Consider the following 13,410-nt stretch of genomic DNA (forward strand, 5'->3'; position numbering starts at 1 on the left):
AAACCAGTTTTTTCCCTGCTATAACACCAGTTTATTCCCTAGTTTACCCCACAGCAGCTTAATCCAAGAGCATCCTCACAGGCTGATGAGATTTACAGCACTACGTGGGACCGGCTCAGCAAAGCGCCAGCCTCAGCGGAGGCTTCATGACAGGCAGTGGCCACACGACATGGCCAGCACATCTGAATCCTGATGCGACACTGAGCTCTGGAGCTGCCCAGGAGGGGAATGCTCAAAGCCAGCCTGAGTGGCAGGCACAGAGCTTTGCAATTTGTAATTTTGCATCATTAGGCTCATGGAGCCTCATTAGGCTGCCCGGTCTGCACCCTTGGTGCCTCCTCGCTCTCCTCTATTAGTATCAGCAGCATTTCATCAAATTCCTGAAACAGTCCTTACTAGCTATTTGACATCGTTTAGAATAGAATTTGTACAAAAATATTTAAGCCTAAACGCCCTTCAGAAATATATGCTCTAAATTACATAATGCATTAATTTTCAGGTAACCCTGTGAAAACTGTTTTATCTCCTGACATCTCATGTTAAGTGACAGAAGGAAGGGATTTGGCAAAAGCACTTATGCAAGGTTTATGAGCAAAAATTAATTTGCATTCAAAACAGCATGCTCTGAAAATTGCTTCTTTTTTTTTTTCTTTTTCTTTTTAAAGATTGCTATGAAATTGGAATTTCCAAAATACCTGAGGACCCGCATGCTACCTCCAACCTAGTGGGCAGAGCATCAGCAGCTGACACATAAATTAACTTAAAAAAATGTTGGGGGAAAAAAGGAGCAGGGGGGAAATGGAAGAAAACAAAATCCACACAGAAACCTTTCTAATCCAAAAAAGCCACAAGCAAAAAGTCTGCACAGGAAGAAATGAAACCAGCAAGAAAACTGATCCTAATTGCTAATGGAACCCAGGCAAAGTCAGATCATTCAAGCAGATTTAATTGCTTTTCCACAAATGACATTTTGAAGAAAGTAAACAAATCTCTATCACTGAGGAATTTTAAGAACACGTTAGACAACCATCTGTCACAAATAGCCTAGGAAGAGCAGGTCCTGCCTTCAGGCAAGGGGATGGACAACCTGACCTCTTGCTATCCCTTCCAGCGTTATTTTTTTTTTCCTGTGAAATCTGTGGCATTTGGAGGCGCATGTGTAGCAACTCATCTTTCACAAGTAACCTAGTAACAGGTATGAAAGTTCACCTGTGTTTAACTGGTTCATATATCCAGCAATCTGCACAGATATTTCAAAGAGTTTACCCCCTTCAGATCAAAAGGTCAACCAGGCATCCTCCAGAGACACAAGGAGATGTAAGAGAGAGGCAAGCAGCACGGGCAGCTCTGTACTGCAGCAAACACGACCCTCAAAATGCATCTGGGCTGAGATTTTCCGAGGACCTGGGACGATGCATTAACAAAATCACCAGACAGCACCAAACTRCAGGTCAGCCTCCAGCAGCAGGAAGCCCATTCCCAACCAGCAGCATGAGCTGCCCGTTGCCTCAAATAAGGCATCTTCCAATGTCTGTATTGATGAGCCCACAGCCTAGYGTGGCTCAGGGCACACCAGAAACTATTCAAAGCTGACTGTATTACATGTGAAACATAGTGAAATAACATTGTCTTATATTATATAAGAGGAACTGGAATTAACATACCAACCTCAGCTACTACGTAGGGCAGGTGACCCAACTCAAAGCACAGAGAGCACGAAAGCTGTTCAGATTTTGCTGTTTCCAAACCCATTTGATGGAATTCTTATACATTAAGCTCCTGGACAAACTATTCAATACATAAGAGGCCAAGGCCACTTTGCAAGGTAGGGAACAAATGAGATGGTGAGAATGGAGCAGAGATGGAGGCTCACATACAACCTAAGCTATCAAGAATCTAACTCTAAACATCACAGCTTTAAATTCTGGCTTAAATCAATTTTCTGTGTTGACAGTTACTGTTAAATGTTTCCTGGAGGATCTTTTTAAACTTGAAAACGTGGGAAGCTTTGGTTAGGAAACTACCTAGCTTATTCCGGCAAACTCAAATAAAAAAAAAAGAAAAATGCCTGCTTCCAGTGGCATTATTTGATATATTTGAGCTGTGTCAAAATTAAATATGAATGACTGTATTGCTCTAAGTAGCCTAAAAACCTGGAGGGGATTGTTTTGCACATTGAAAAAATATAAAAGCATGCMTAAGAAAAAGCATGCCATGAGGAAACCGCTTTCTTTTTTTCAGTCGCTGCATATGGATTTGGACAAAGACGACACACTTCAATAGGATCAGAACAATTTTCCATCATTACGGAAGCCTTAAACAATCGCTGACTGCTTATACCATCATCTCATAGGCTTCCACTAAATTGCAGTTATTTGTTCAAAACAAAAAGATAAGGCCCGTGATATAATAGAGCAATTTAAGCAGCAAAGAATACAACACCTGTAATTCAGTTTCACGGCAGCTGGTTTCACAACATGTTTCTATAACATTGTCATGATATAGGAAACTTCTCCCCGAGTGCCGCAATTCTTCTCTAAGCCAGCCAGGCTCTCTAAAGGGAAGTGGGCTTTAAGGAGACGAACACTGTAAGCCATAAGCAATTTGTATCTCCATGCCAGTCCTTCAGTTCTATCTCGAGTTAGTTGCCATCTTTAGGAGGGTTTATATTTTAGCTTATGTTTCATATGGACAGAGCRTTATTAGAAATGGTAACAATAAAAGTCACCCAAAATCTCTAACCTTGAGCTGGTTTCAAGACTTAGGAACATACTMAAGCTTTCTTCTCCATTCATTTTCACTATAAACAAAAAAAAAACCCTGCACATGCCAAACATTTGACCTTCCCAAAAAGTCAAGGAGGGAGCAGGGGGGAAAGGGAGCTATCARTAACAACCCATCAATGAGCAAAGTACAGTAACATATTCTCCCAAGAGGAGAATTCGAGCACCCGCTCAAACCCCTGCAGATGAACTGCATCCAACTGTGAATCTTGCTGATCCGACGTGCTCCGTAATGAGACCACTTGCTGCCTCGCTGCAGAGCTCTTGAGCGACCAAACTCACTACGGGAAGTGAGGAGTATATACACACATCTCCCARTCTGCTAACGCCAAAAAGGGCAAGTCAGAAAGACTTCGCTTTGCCTSGGCTTCTTCTGGAGTCCCTGGAGAAAGGCCGCCTTGTCCAGTGGGCATTTCCTTACGCCCCAAGATAGAAGYCTAAGGCAAAGGGGCTGAATTGCACTTGGAGCTGCCTTTCTACTTCCACCAGCTACACGGGGAATAAAAAAGTCTGATACGCATTCATTAGCTAAGGCTAAGATGATTCCTCTTTAATTTTTTTCTCCCCTCACTTGAAAAACTTCAGTGAGCCTAAGCTTGTCCTGGACCTCTCGGCATCTGAAATCCGCATGGGATTTCAGCAAGCAGGGATGCTACAAGATCCCATCATGGCACGCATTGCCTGTGGCCGACTGGGACTGAAATACCATGCAAATGAGACAGTCTTCAACAGCATATGGCATAATAAAGATTTAATTTCAAGTATAACTTCTAAATATTGATGTAATAAAAAAAGTCCTATAATTCCTGATGTTTTTGGCAACCAAATCTGTCTTGTAAACACACTGATTTAAAGAATATCACCATGAAGCCATCATTATTGAGCACAGAAACAACAGCACCCAAATATCAGAAGAGAACAAATCATTCCCAATCCTGGTAGAAGGAGGAAAAAAAAAAAAAAAAAAGAGAAAAAAAAAGAAAAGGAGCAAGGTCAAAACATGTCTCTAATGCAGCATAAACCAGAAATACAGCACAAAGGATGTTATAACTACTGACATGCTAGCCTGTGCAAAATGCTTTACTCTTTTGAATCACCTGTGGCAAGAGAACATGGGCCATGATTCAGGCAGGACCCATATCACATATTCAAATTCATTAGCTCTATCAGCCTTCTCCATCTCTTATGTTTGATTAAGTCTCATCTCCTAAAAACTGATTAAATCTAGTGAGTCCTTCTAAATTATTATTCCTCATTGCTCCAGTGGTGCTAAATGCTTCCAACTGTGACAGTAATCTAGTTTTAGATAAACCTTTTAAAATAGATTCTCCAGAAGCAGCAAGAGCAATGCAAGTCATGTACATTAATACCTGCACCAGCAACAGATGGGCCACGCAGGACCACAGGAGACCTGCAAACAGCACAAGCTGAGCATGAGAACAACAGGGGAGCATCTCAGCAAATTTTGCTTTGGCTCCCAGCTGTCCATTAGACAAGGGCTAAAGGCCATATGTTAAAAGGAAGAAGTCACACAAGAAACTCRGTCATTAGCGATAAGATGCAAACCCTGGCAATAAGCGACTACTGCTCTGTCCACAGGCAAAATTCCTATATGTACTTGTCAGTTCAGGAAGGATTACTTCCAAATGTGCATCTCTGGGGAACAGAGGGAAACTGCACTTTATTTTTTTTAATCTTATTTCTTCAAAGAGCATGCAAGAACCTAGTCGTCCTGTTACCACAAAGAATATTCACTCCCAGTCACTAGCACGGTGGCGGGAGAGAGCTCCCTTCTCCACTGCAGTTTATGGATAAGAGTTTGACAGTTTGACATGAATTATTTCATGAATTATTACATGCAGTATTTATGAATTATTTGAATTWTTTTTTTTAGAAACAAGACCTTTCTTTGGCAGGTGAGTTTGCAACCACTTGCACTGAGCTGTTAGTATAAATGGAACTCCTGCGTCTTTTCCCTATACACAACGTGGTCTCCCCTAGAGTAGGATCATTTTGTCACACTAATGAGAACCAAATGGCTCCTTTTCTCTCCCTCCCCCTTTAAACCACTGTTCTCCAACTCACACAGGGCCAATCACTCTTCTGAGTAGCCCAAAAACAAACATCAGGAATACAGAGAAAGTTTCAATGCAGAGTCAGGCGGGAAGGATAAATGCAAGAAAAAGACCTCTGAAAATCCAACATTCTCTACCGATCAAATAGAGAGCAGCTTCCCAGCAGAACGAACTATCGATACAAAGATTGTTCGCATTCAAAGATACACCTAAACATCATCTTTCTGGTTTAAGCTATTCATAATACACACATATACAAAAGCATGCTCAAAGATACATTTTTTCCCCTAAAGGTTTATGCTCCTCAACAACTGGGGTGTCTTTTGGAAAAAAAAAATTATTAGCAGGTCACAGGAGATTGCTCTGTGCTGCTCAGCTGAGCTTTCTGTCTTCTGAAGGTAAACAGCCCTTTCAGCCACAGCAGTACCACGATGCAGGCAATCACCAGTCGTGTTGAATTGCCATCAAAGCACTGACGTTTAGTAAATTAAAAGYCCTATGCCATCAGCTATGCTCAGGGCCTGTTTCAACCTGGGGATGTTCCATTACATTTTTCAAAGAAGCTTCATCTTTTCAACCTGGAAATTGTAAGTGATTGCATTCGGCAAGTAAATAATAGAAAACTCATACATGCAGGGGAATAAAAATGAGAAGCCTAGAAAGCATCAAATGAAGACAAGGATCTAGCAATGATAATAGCAGAGAAAATGCAATACAGACATATAGGATAACCTGCTATGCACAGAAATGCTGCAATCTAGAACAGCATTTGTAAATGTGGTTTATACCATTCACATATAATTCTGGGGACTGCAGCAGCAGGAGGAACTTTTCCACCCTGAAAAACAGATTTCTGCAGAGGAGGCTAAATGGTCAAATTCTGTGCAAGCAGTAGCGACTCACCTTATGCCTATAGTCTTTCAGGTTCTCAGGTTGAAAAGCCTATTTGGAATCTGGAGATAAATACCAGAACTATATCCCAAATTGGATATAGTGTTTGCAGGCTTCCATGTGTAACATGCTCAACGCTCCAGAGTTTTGGCATTTTCAAGACTTCGGGGTGCTCTAGTGCTGTGGCCCATGGATCTGAAAGCCACCAGTTCACACCATGGATGATGGAGCTCTCATACATAGAGACATCCAGGCAATGSAACAATGTCAGAATATCTGCAAAATATGAATTTCTTTTCCACGTGGGGTACAACTCAAGAAAAGCAAATTTGCCTTTGGAACAATCTAATGGGCATATTTAAAACATATTTCTCGTAAAACTGAGTCTTCTGCTGAAGAAGACCAGAGATCATTTTCACAGCCTAGCAAACTGATAAAGATATGAACGACTCCTTCAGCTCCTTGGGACAAGTTTAATCACTTACTGACTGTCAGACTCAGCAGGTTCTGAAACGCCACAAGGTTGGAACTTTTTGCCTGGACACCAGCAATGATTTTCTTGTCAGGATATGCAACACAGCCTACTCRGACATCACGGCCCCCCTCCAGAAACACGTTGTTTGGATTTAAGCCAGTTTTAAGAATTCCACATGACAAAAGAGGTGATTCCTTTCCTTGAATAAAGCTGCAGTCCAGTCTATTGCACCAGCTTCCCTGTGACTGGCACGCAAGCCAAGGCACTATGTACCGTGGCCGAGCCCTGATGGACAGGTAGAAAGCTAAATGCTATTTCTGACAGCCTAYGGAAGAAAAAAAGTGCAGCTCTCAGATTGGAAAAATTTCTCTGGAAAAAAACATAATGATTGTTTCTGCCAAGATGACATAAACATAAGTAATAAATGAAAAGAAAAAAACRCACCCATCCCACCRCTTTACCTCTTGACATGCCTGACACACTGTTCCAATAAAAGGAGCAATGTAAAACTTCGAAGTCCAGTGGCTCCATGATCCTCAAACTTCCGTGTGACATTGCAAGTTTCTGTCACGCCAGGCACAAGCAGCCCATCGCATCCCCATCACCACCYCCTGCTGTCAAGGCACTTAGGGAAATGCTTCTTGACTGGTCCATGCTTCTTGTTCAAGATGCACTGATTTGTTTATCAGCCTACAATTTGTTTATTCTCCTTTTCTAAACCACAACTCAAAAGGGACCATCAAGATAGAAAACCCAATCAAAACAGATTCCCTAAATACACTTATCAGAGGGCAGGTCCAGCGGTTATTTGCGGATGGCAGCTGGCACCTGCAGCCTTCAGCGAGGCACTTGCCATCGCTGATGGAGGAGGACAGCTGGCCGGGCTGGCACAACGTGTCCCCTTTGATGGATAAAGTGATCCAAGTGTCACAGGCTCATAAGCTGTCAGGAATGGTCCACGCTTCCTCCAAGCAGAAGCGAGACTGGGATGCACAAGAGCAGCAGCCTCCTGTGCATGCCCTCTTCCTTCCCAAGGAGTTCCCAGGACCTTTTCAATTGGAAAGGGGTATAAATCGCCACAGCACTCAACTCCCAAGCAAGTCATTCTCTTTGGCATTAAAAAAAATCAGCTATTTTTACGGATAAAGGAGTCATAAAATATTTTCTTCAGGCTATTTAATTCATCAGCTAGCTGGACAGCAAATATGCTGGGATGTTAATTTAACAGAATTATTCCCCTCTCAATAAGGTAAATGTTAGATGAAGATCATTAGGCAGCCTGGCAACCTTGTCATCTTCCTTCTGCCAGAGAAACCCACAACGCAGAGGAGCTGCTAAAGAGGCTCTGGCAACTTGAAGAGAGTCTACTCTAAGCAGAGACTTCTGCTTGCATGTTTCTTGCATTTCAGAGCCACTTTAGATTTGTATTTTAACCTACAATTTAGGGCTTCTTTAATCTCTTAGAATACTAAAGCTATGATTTTAGAAGTCAGACATCCACCTGAAAATCCCTCAATATATTGGCAACAAAACTGGCCTTATGCCTAAATGCTAAATGTGTGTCACATCACAGCCAGGAACCCTGTTTTTGGTCGAATAAACTCCATAGCACATCATTACATAAAATAACTATTGCAAAATCTGTTACTGTTTTTCCCCCCGGGAAGTGCAATTACTTACAAGTCAGTCTTGACCTTACAAATAAAGTGAAAGAGGCAGGATGGAGTTTAAGGAATGGGCTCAAGTTTTCAGCAGTCAGGTGTGATTGAAAGGTGCAATCCTCCTCAAAAAACCAATGAGATGTCACAACTACTTTAGATTTTCACTTTGAAAGCTCTCTATCTCAAAAAGTGACACATGGCCAACAAAAGGCTAAAGAGAAGAGGACGCTCCAAAATGAGGCACCTAGAGCTTGTGGGGTTTTGTTTCGTTTTGGTTGTTTTTAAGATCACCAGGCACATGCAGCTTGAAAATCTGCTAACTTAAAGAACCCAACAACAAAAAGAATTAAAAGCCATCCAAGTTGTTTTTAATAAAAGAGCCAAATTATTAATAAGCATGTGAAAATATCACAGTAATGCTGGTATTTCACTTAGTRAGCTCTACTTGTTGAACCTCCCCCCCGGCTTCCAGATGGAAAGGGTGGACTTCAGCAGAGTTGGGATTTCATTTTTTAAAGTCTCAATTCCCTATTTCTTTATTTCTTTTTTAAAGTTTGCTAAATTCCTAAGGCAAGGATTGCCATTCACTGGCTGTTATGCAGTTCCTATCACAGCAGAGTCCACAGTGTAAATACAAAATAACAGCTTGATCTTGCAAAGTCTTTTTATCTGGCCAACCACTAACCATCTATAGTAGACCACAACAACAACAACAACAACAACAACAAAAATGCCAGTCAGGACAGGAAAAAAATATACATAAGTATATTTCAGATATCAAATTATCATGTGGGGAACTGGTGAAAGAAGAGGTAAAAAAGTAAAGGTTACTCAATGTTCTTACCTTTTTTTGTAGTTGTTCAAATCTACATAGGTTCTCAGCACACTCTCAATGTCAGAGTGCTTTCTAAGTGCACATAAAACAACATGACTAACATCTGGATTGTTATTTCTCTATATTCTTYCCCAACATTAAGAATTCTTCTATTTAATGTAGCAGAGCTGAAGTTAATATAGTTCCCTTGTGTTTACTTATCTTCATGAAGAAGCTATTGAAGCTTCTCAGCACTGTCATCCCTGTGGGTCCCAAGCYGGCTGACATGCATCTCTCGCTTTTCTATTCCATTTTTGTTCAATTGGGCCTGCAATATGTTGTTATTGTTTCACTTCTGAGCCCAAGACCGTTCAAAGCCTGCTTCTTCCAAGTGGTTAGGGCTTTTGTAGAAAAGATAATAAAATTTATTCAGCAGCTCTTAAAAGTCTCCTCACATAGAACAGCGTGTGGGGAAAATAGTCTTTCAAAGCTTTGAAGCTATATTCCAAAACATCTGTTCGTGTTTCAAGGAGTTTATAGCCTCGTTCCCAGAGCTCGTATCAATAGGCTGAAGACTCTTTCAGAGCTCCAAKATAGCTCTTTTCAAACATCTCCCAACAACCAAACACACAGGCTTGCACTTGAACACAAAATTTAAACACTTCTTCCACTCTCCATATTTTCACAGCTCTGCATCGAGTTCTTCTGACCGTATTCCCCAAAGAAACCATAATGACCTTTCTTCAGTAATAAAAGATTTCAGTTCAGCATTTGAGGACCAACTTGCGTGTCAGAAACACGTAGCTAGAAATATTACACATCAACATAATCATTCCAGCAATCCCAATTCATTGCTAGTTGTGAAGACAGAAATTTAATAAGGAATACTGGAACATTCCAAATGTTCAAAATCATGGGGAAAAAAAAAAGCTGTASTTGAACAGCCTCAAGACTCTTGGAATTAATATTTAGGACAGCGACCAATACTAAATGCTCTGGGACAAGTGTAATGTGAATAGTCACAACAAATAAAACAGAAATAATATAGCAATACTTTCCCAGAACAGGCTCCACTGGTGACCCTAGGACTTCCTGAACTAAAGGAGATTCTCTTTAAGAATCAATAGATTGTCCTATATCCATGTCTGAACCCATATAAACTTTCAACAACCAGATTATCCTCTGCAAAAACTTCCACAAACAGATGCTGTGTGAAGAATAATCTCCTTTTGCTTATTTTGAAGTTCATTGGCAGKTTTTATATGATGCTTCCTGATTTTTTATTGTATAAAAGGCAATAAATAATTATTCACTAYGGTATTTTTCGTGTCACTCATGATTACTAGACCTTAACCATAATCCCTCTAACTCAGTTGCCTTTTCCCCGCCCCCCAATCTCTTTCCCATGTCCTAAAATGTTCTGCTATTCCATCTTTTTTTTCTTTTTTTAATTGATAATGATGTTATTTTTATGGTCATTGTTAAACAGCGTGTATCAWTGGCTTGAAATTTGACTTCTCATTAATAAGAAGAAATATGCATCAAGATGCCCAAGTCTGGACCACAAGCTAAATTTGCATCATCTCACATGGTAGGAAAGCTCCCTCAAAAAGATGATGAGAGAGAGAGAGAAACCTGCAGCCCTTGTACAGCAGTCTCTGTGAATACTACAAATAACTATACCATCTCATACCAGTATATCCAGTATTTTGCACAGTAATCCCTAAAGATTATTTCTACTGAATATACTCCCAGTTCTCTCTTTTTTCCCCAAGGAACCTCTAGGATGCAAGATAAGCTTGGCTTTCATACTGCTAAGCTTGACATGGCTCCACCAAAACACAAAGCAGACGATATCCTTTACAACAGCCATGAAATACAAGTTAAATTAAAATAGATTCTCAGTTTAGCAGTCCTCTAAAGTTTCCTCCATCGTTTCCTTCTCAGAGCATTAGCAATCAGTGAGAAGCACTTCTCATATAGGCAATTTCTGTTTTCTCTCTGAAATGGATGGAAAGGACGAAGAGGATGATCATTGCTGGCCTGACCAAAGGAARCAAAAATAGCAGAGAAGTGATTTAACTTCTGCTTATAGATACACTAGATAGCTAAATACTCAGGAGGAAAAAGCCTATTTACATTGAAGGAGAGTGTTACCATAAAAACAAGTGGGTCCAAACCAGCTGTGAGTAAATACACGCTAGAAATCGGAAGATGAGGTTCTATACCAGTTTTCCAGTGGGAGTAGTGGGGGCAAAAAGTGTTAGCCGCTCTAAAATGGAGTTTGATCATTTAATGAAAGGGATTATATGACATGATTGCTTATGATAGCGGGAAAATGGTCTCAGTGGCCCAGGAGGCCCTTTCCCAGACATATATTCTCCCGGCAAGGGGTCTGCCTGTACAATGAATGGAAAGAACAGGTAATAGCAGAGCCTGTGTGAAATTCTGGTCTGCTGAAGAAAATGAGTTTTGCCCAGGACTGCAGGAGAGCCATTTTTTTCCCCTCCATGTGCTCTAGCTGGACACTTACTGTATCCTACAGCTTTATAAAGGCCACCAATATACTCTTTACATCTCTACAAAGATGACAGTCTCTGCTCATCTGAAAAGCACAAAAACCGGAAGTTTAAAAAATAAAATTAAAAAAAAAGAGTTGCCTTGGGGTCACCAGCACCTTCACAGCCTGGAACAACTCCCTTCAACATCTTGTTTGCTACTGGAAGTGGTAGAAAAAAGACAATGATTTGCTGCTTTCCACAGTAATCCCTGTATTAAGGCCAAAGATTCCAACTAAAAATCTTCCAAAAATGAAGATGACCGAATACATCCAAAGAAAGCAGATGCAACATCTGGTTTGGTACCGATAGCTTGCTCCAACGTCATATCACCTTCCACTGTCCATAAAGAGTGTCTTTCCTTTRATTTTAGTTTGTCTGGCCTTTATTTCCAGTTGTTTGCTATCCATATGCTTTTCTCCACTAAATTAAAGGCCTGTTATCCGTCACTGTAAYGTGCAGAGAAGAGCAAAGACCTTCTGCAGTGCAGCCTGACAAAGAAAGGTAACTTTCTCCCACCCAACAAGAGCAGATTCCAAGACTGGTCTAAACCCATTATGGTTTTAATTCAGTTACTCTGATTTATACCATCAGTAAATATGACCTATATTAATCTAATATATATTAAAATGTGTATATATATAATAAATGTATATATCTAATCTATATAAAAATGTACATTATGACTAGGACTTCTCTGCCATTCCTTTTTCTAAACCTCCCAGTCTACGTTCATAGTAATGGTTCTCTCCTTTATTCTCCCTACAGAATTTACGCTGCTCTTCACAGCTGGAGTCAGCTGCAGTGGTCCTACCCAAATGATGACAACAGGATGAAGATAAAACAGTTGCAGAGCAATTCAAGAAAGTACAGGAGTGTACTTTTGTCTTTTTTAAAGGATACAAAACTAGTCTCACCCCTTTGTTTAGTTTCCAATCATCACAACTTGCGAGTTGTATTATCTTAAAAACAAAGCGAGTTTTCTCTCTGCTTCTTCATAGACAGGCTAAGACTTTAGCATTAGTACTGCTGCTATTGTGGTACAATATTGTACATTTTTGCTTTAAAGAGGAAAGATGCACGCAGGCATCACAGCTTCTAGTACTCCTCACTACACTGTTTTCCATTTAGAAAAACCCTCCCACACACGCAGCCCTCCAGGCAGGAGGGTTTCAAACATAAATCTGTTCTTTCTCTGCAGTCAAGCCCTGTCCCTTTTTTTTTTTTTTNTTTTTTTTTTTTTTTTTTTTTTTTTTTTTTTTTTTGGTTGTTATCTTACAAAGGGAGAAGTCAGAAAGGCTATTTAAAATGCATTGCACATAAATCAGTCTCTCTCTTCTTGGGTTTTTGTTTGTTTGTTTGCTTTATTTTAACTGGCCTTCCTATCTTAAATGTTTGTCAAGTTTGCAGAAAAGCAAGAGATGGTAACAATTTTCTATGACAACGGAAGATTTAACCAACTGTGGGTGAATATTCTACRTACTTACACAGAGGAGGAGGAGAACACAGGTAGGTCTTTTTTGGAGCTCTTCAAAGAGAACCATAATACAACTTTGAAAGATAAACAACAGCCTGAAGAAGTCACCCTGGTATCCTACAGATCAGAAATATTGGGACAACTCAACTCCGTGAGTGACTGGCTCAATCCTGCTTCGCTCCCACAAGAAATAACTTAAATTGACGCTGTTAATAAGGGATGGACTTCCAAGATCTGTGGGCCTTTTAGGACTGTACTGCAGCAGCTCAGGTTGGAGGCACGCGTGGTCACGCTGCACRTGGGAACACAACGTGGGACAGGGAAGTTACGGGCTGCAGCGCAGCAAACATCACTGTATGCTAAGTGCCCATTGCAAGTGGAATGAACAATTGCAAAGAGCCTTCCTCAACCTGCGTGGAGCTTTGTAACTCTCCCYGTGTGTGCACAAGCTGACCTGCTTGCATTTCAATGGCAGTTCTGTGCTGCCTGGAAGTCACCTGCAAGAGTTAAGGTTATGAGGAGCTGCGCTAGAGTTGTTCTACAAAGGTAGCCAACAGAGAGGCATTCTTTTGTTAATACAGTCGTTAGGTGAGGAAGATATCAAAAGTTAGCTTTTATGCCAKCTGAAACTTCGGCATGGGGAAAAAGCTCTTCGGAAGCTGCAATCACTCCGGCT

The 13,410-nt window shown here is 40.7% G+C and overlaps 1 protein-coding gene across 2 annotated transcripts in view; it reads right to left on the bottom strand.

Annotated features, from left to right (window-relative positions):
- SGCD (sarcoglycan delta) overlaps nucleotides 1-13,410 on the bottom strand; it is a 236,370-nt gene that overhangs the window by 216,889 nt on the left and 6,071 nt on the right. The gene's annotated exons all lie outside the window — the stretch shown is intronic.

The sequence above is a fragment of the Nothoprocta perdicaria genome, unplaced genomic scaffold (assembly GCF_003342845.1).
Source record: "Nothoprocta perdicaria isolate Ctin4 unplaced genomic scaffold, notPer1 scaffold_5, whole genome shotgun sequence".
Lineage (NCBI taxonomy): Eukaryota > Metazoa > Chordata > Aves > Tinamiformes > Tinamidae > Nothoprocta > Nothoprocta perdicaria.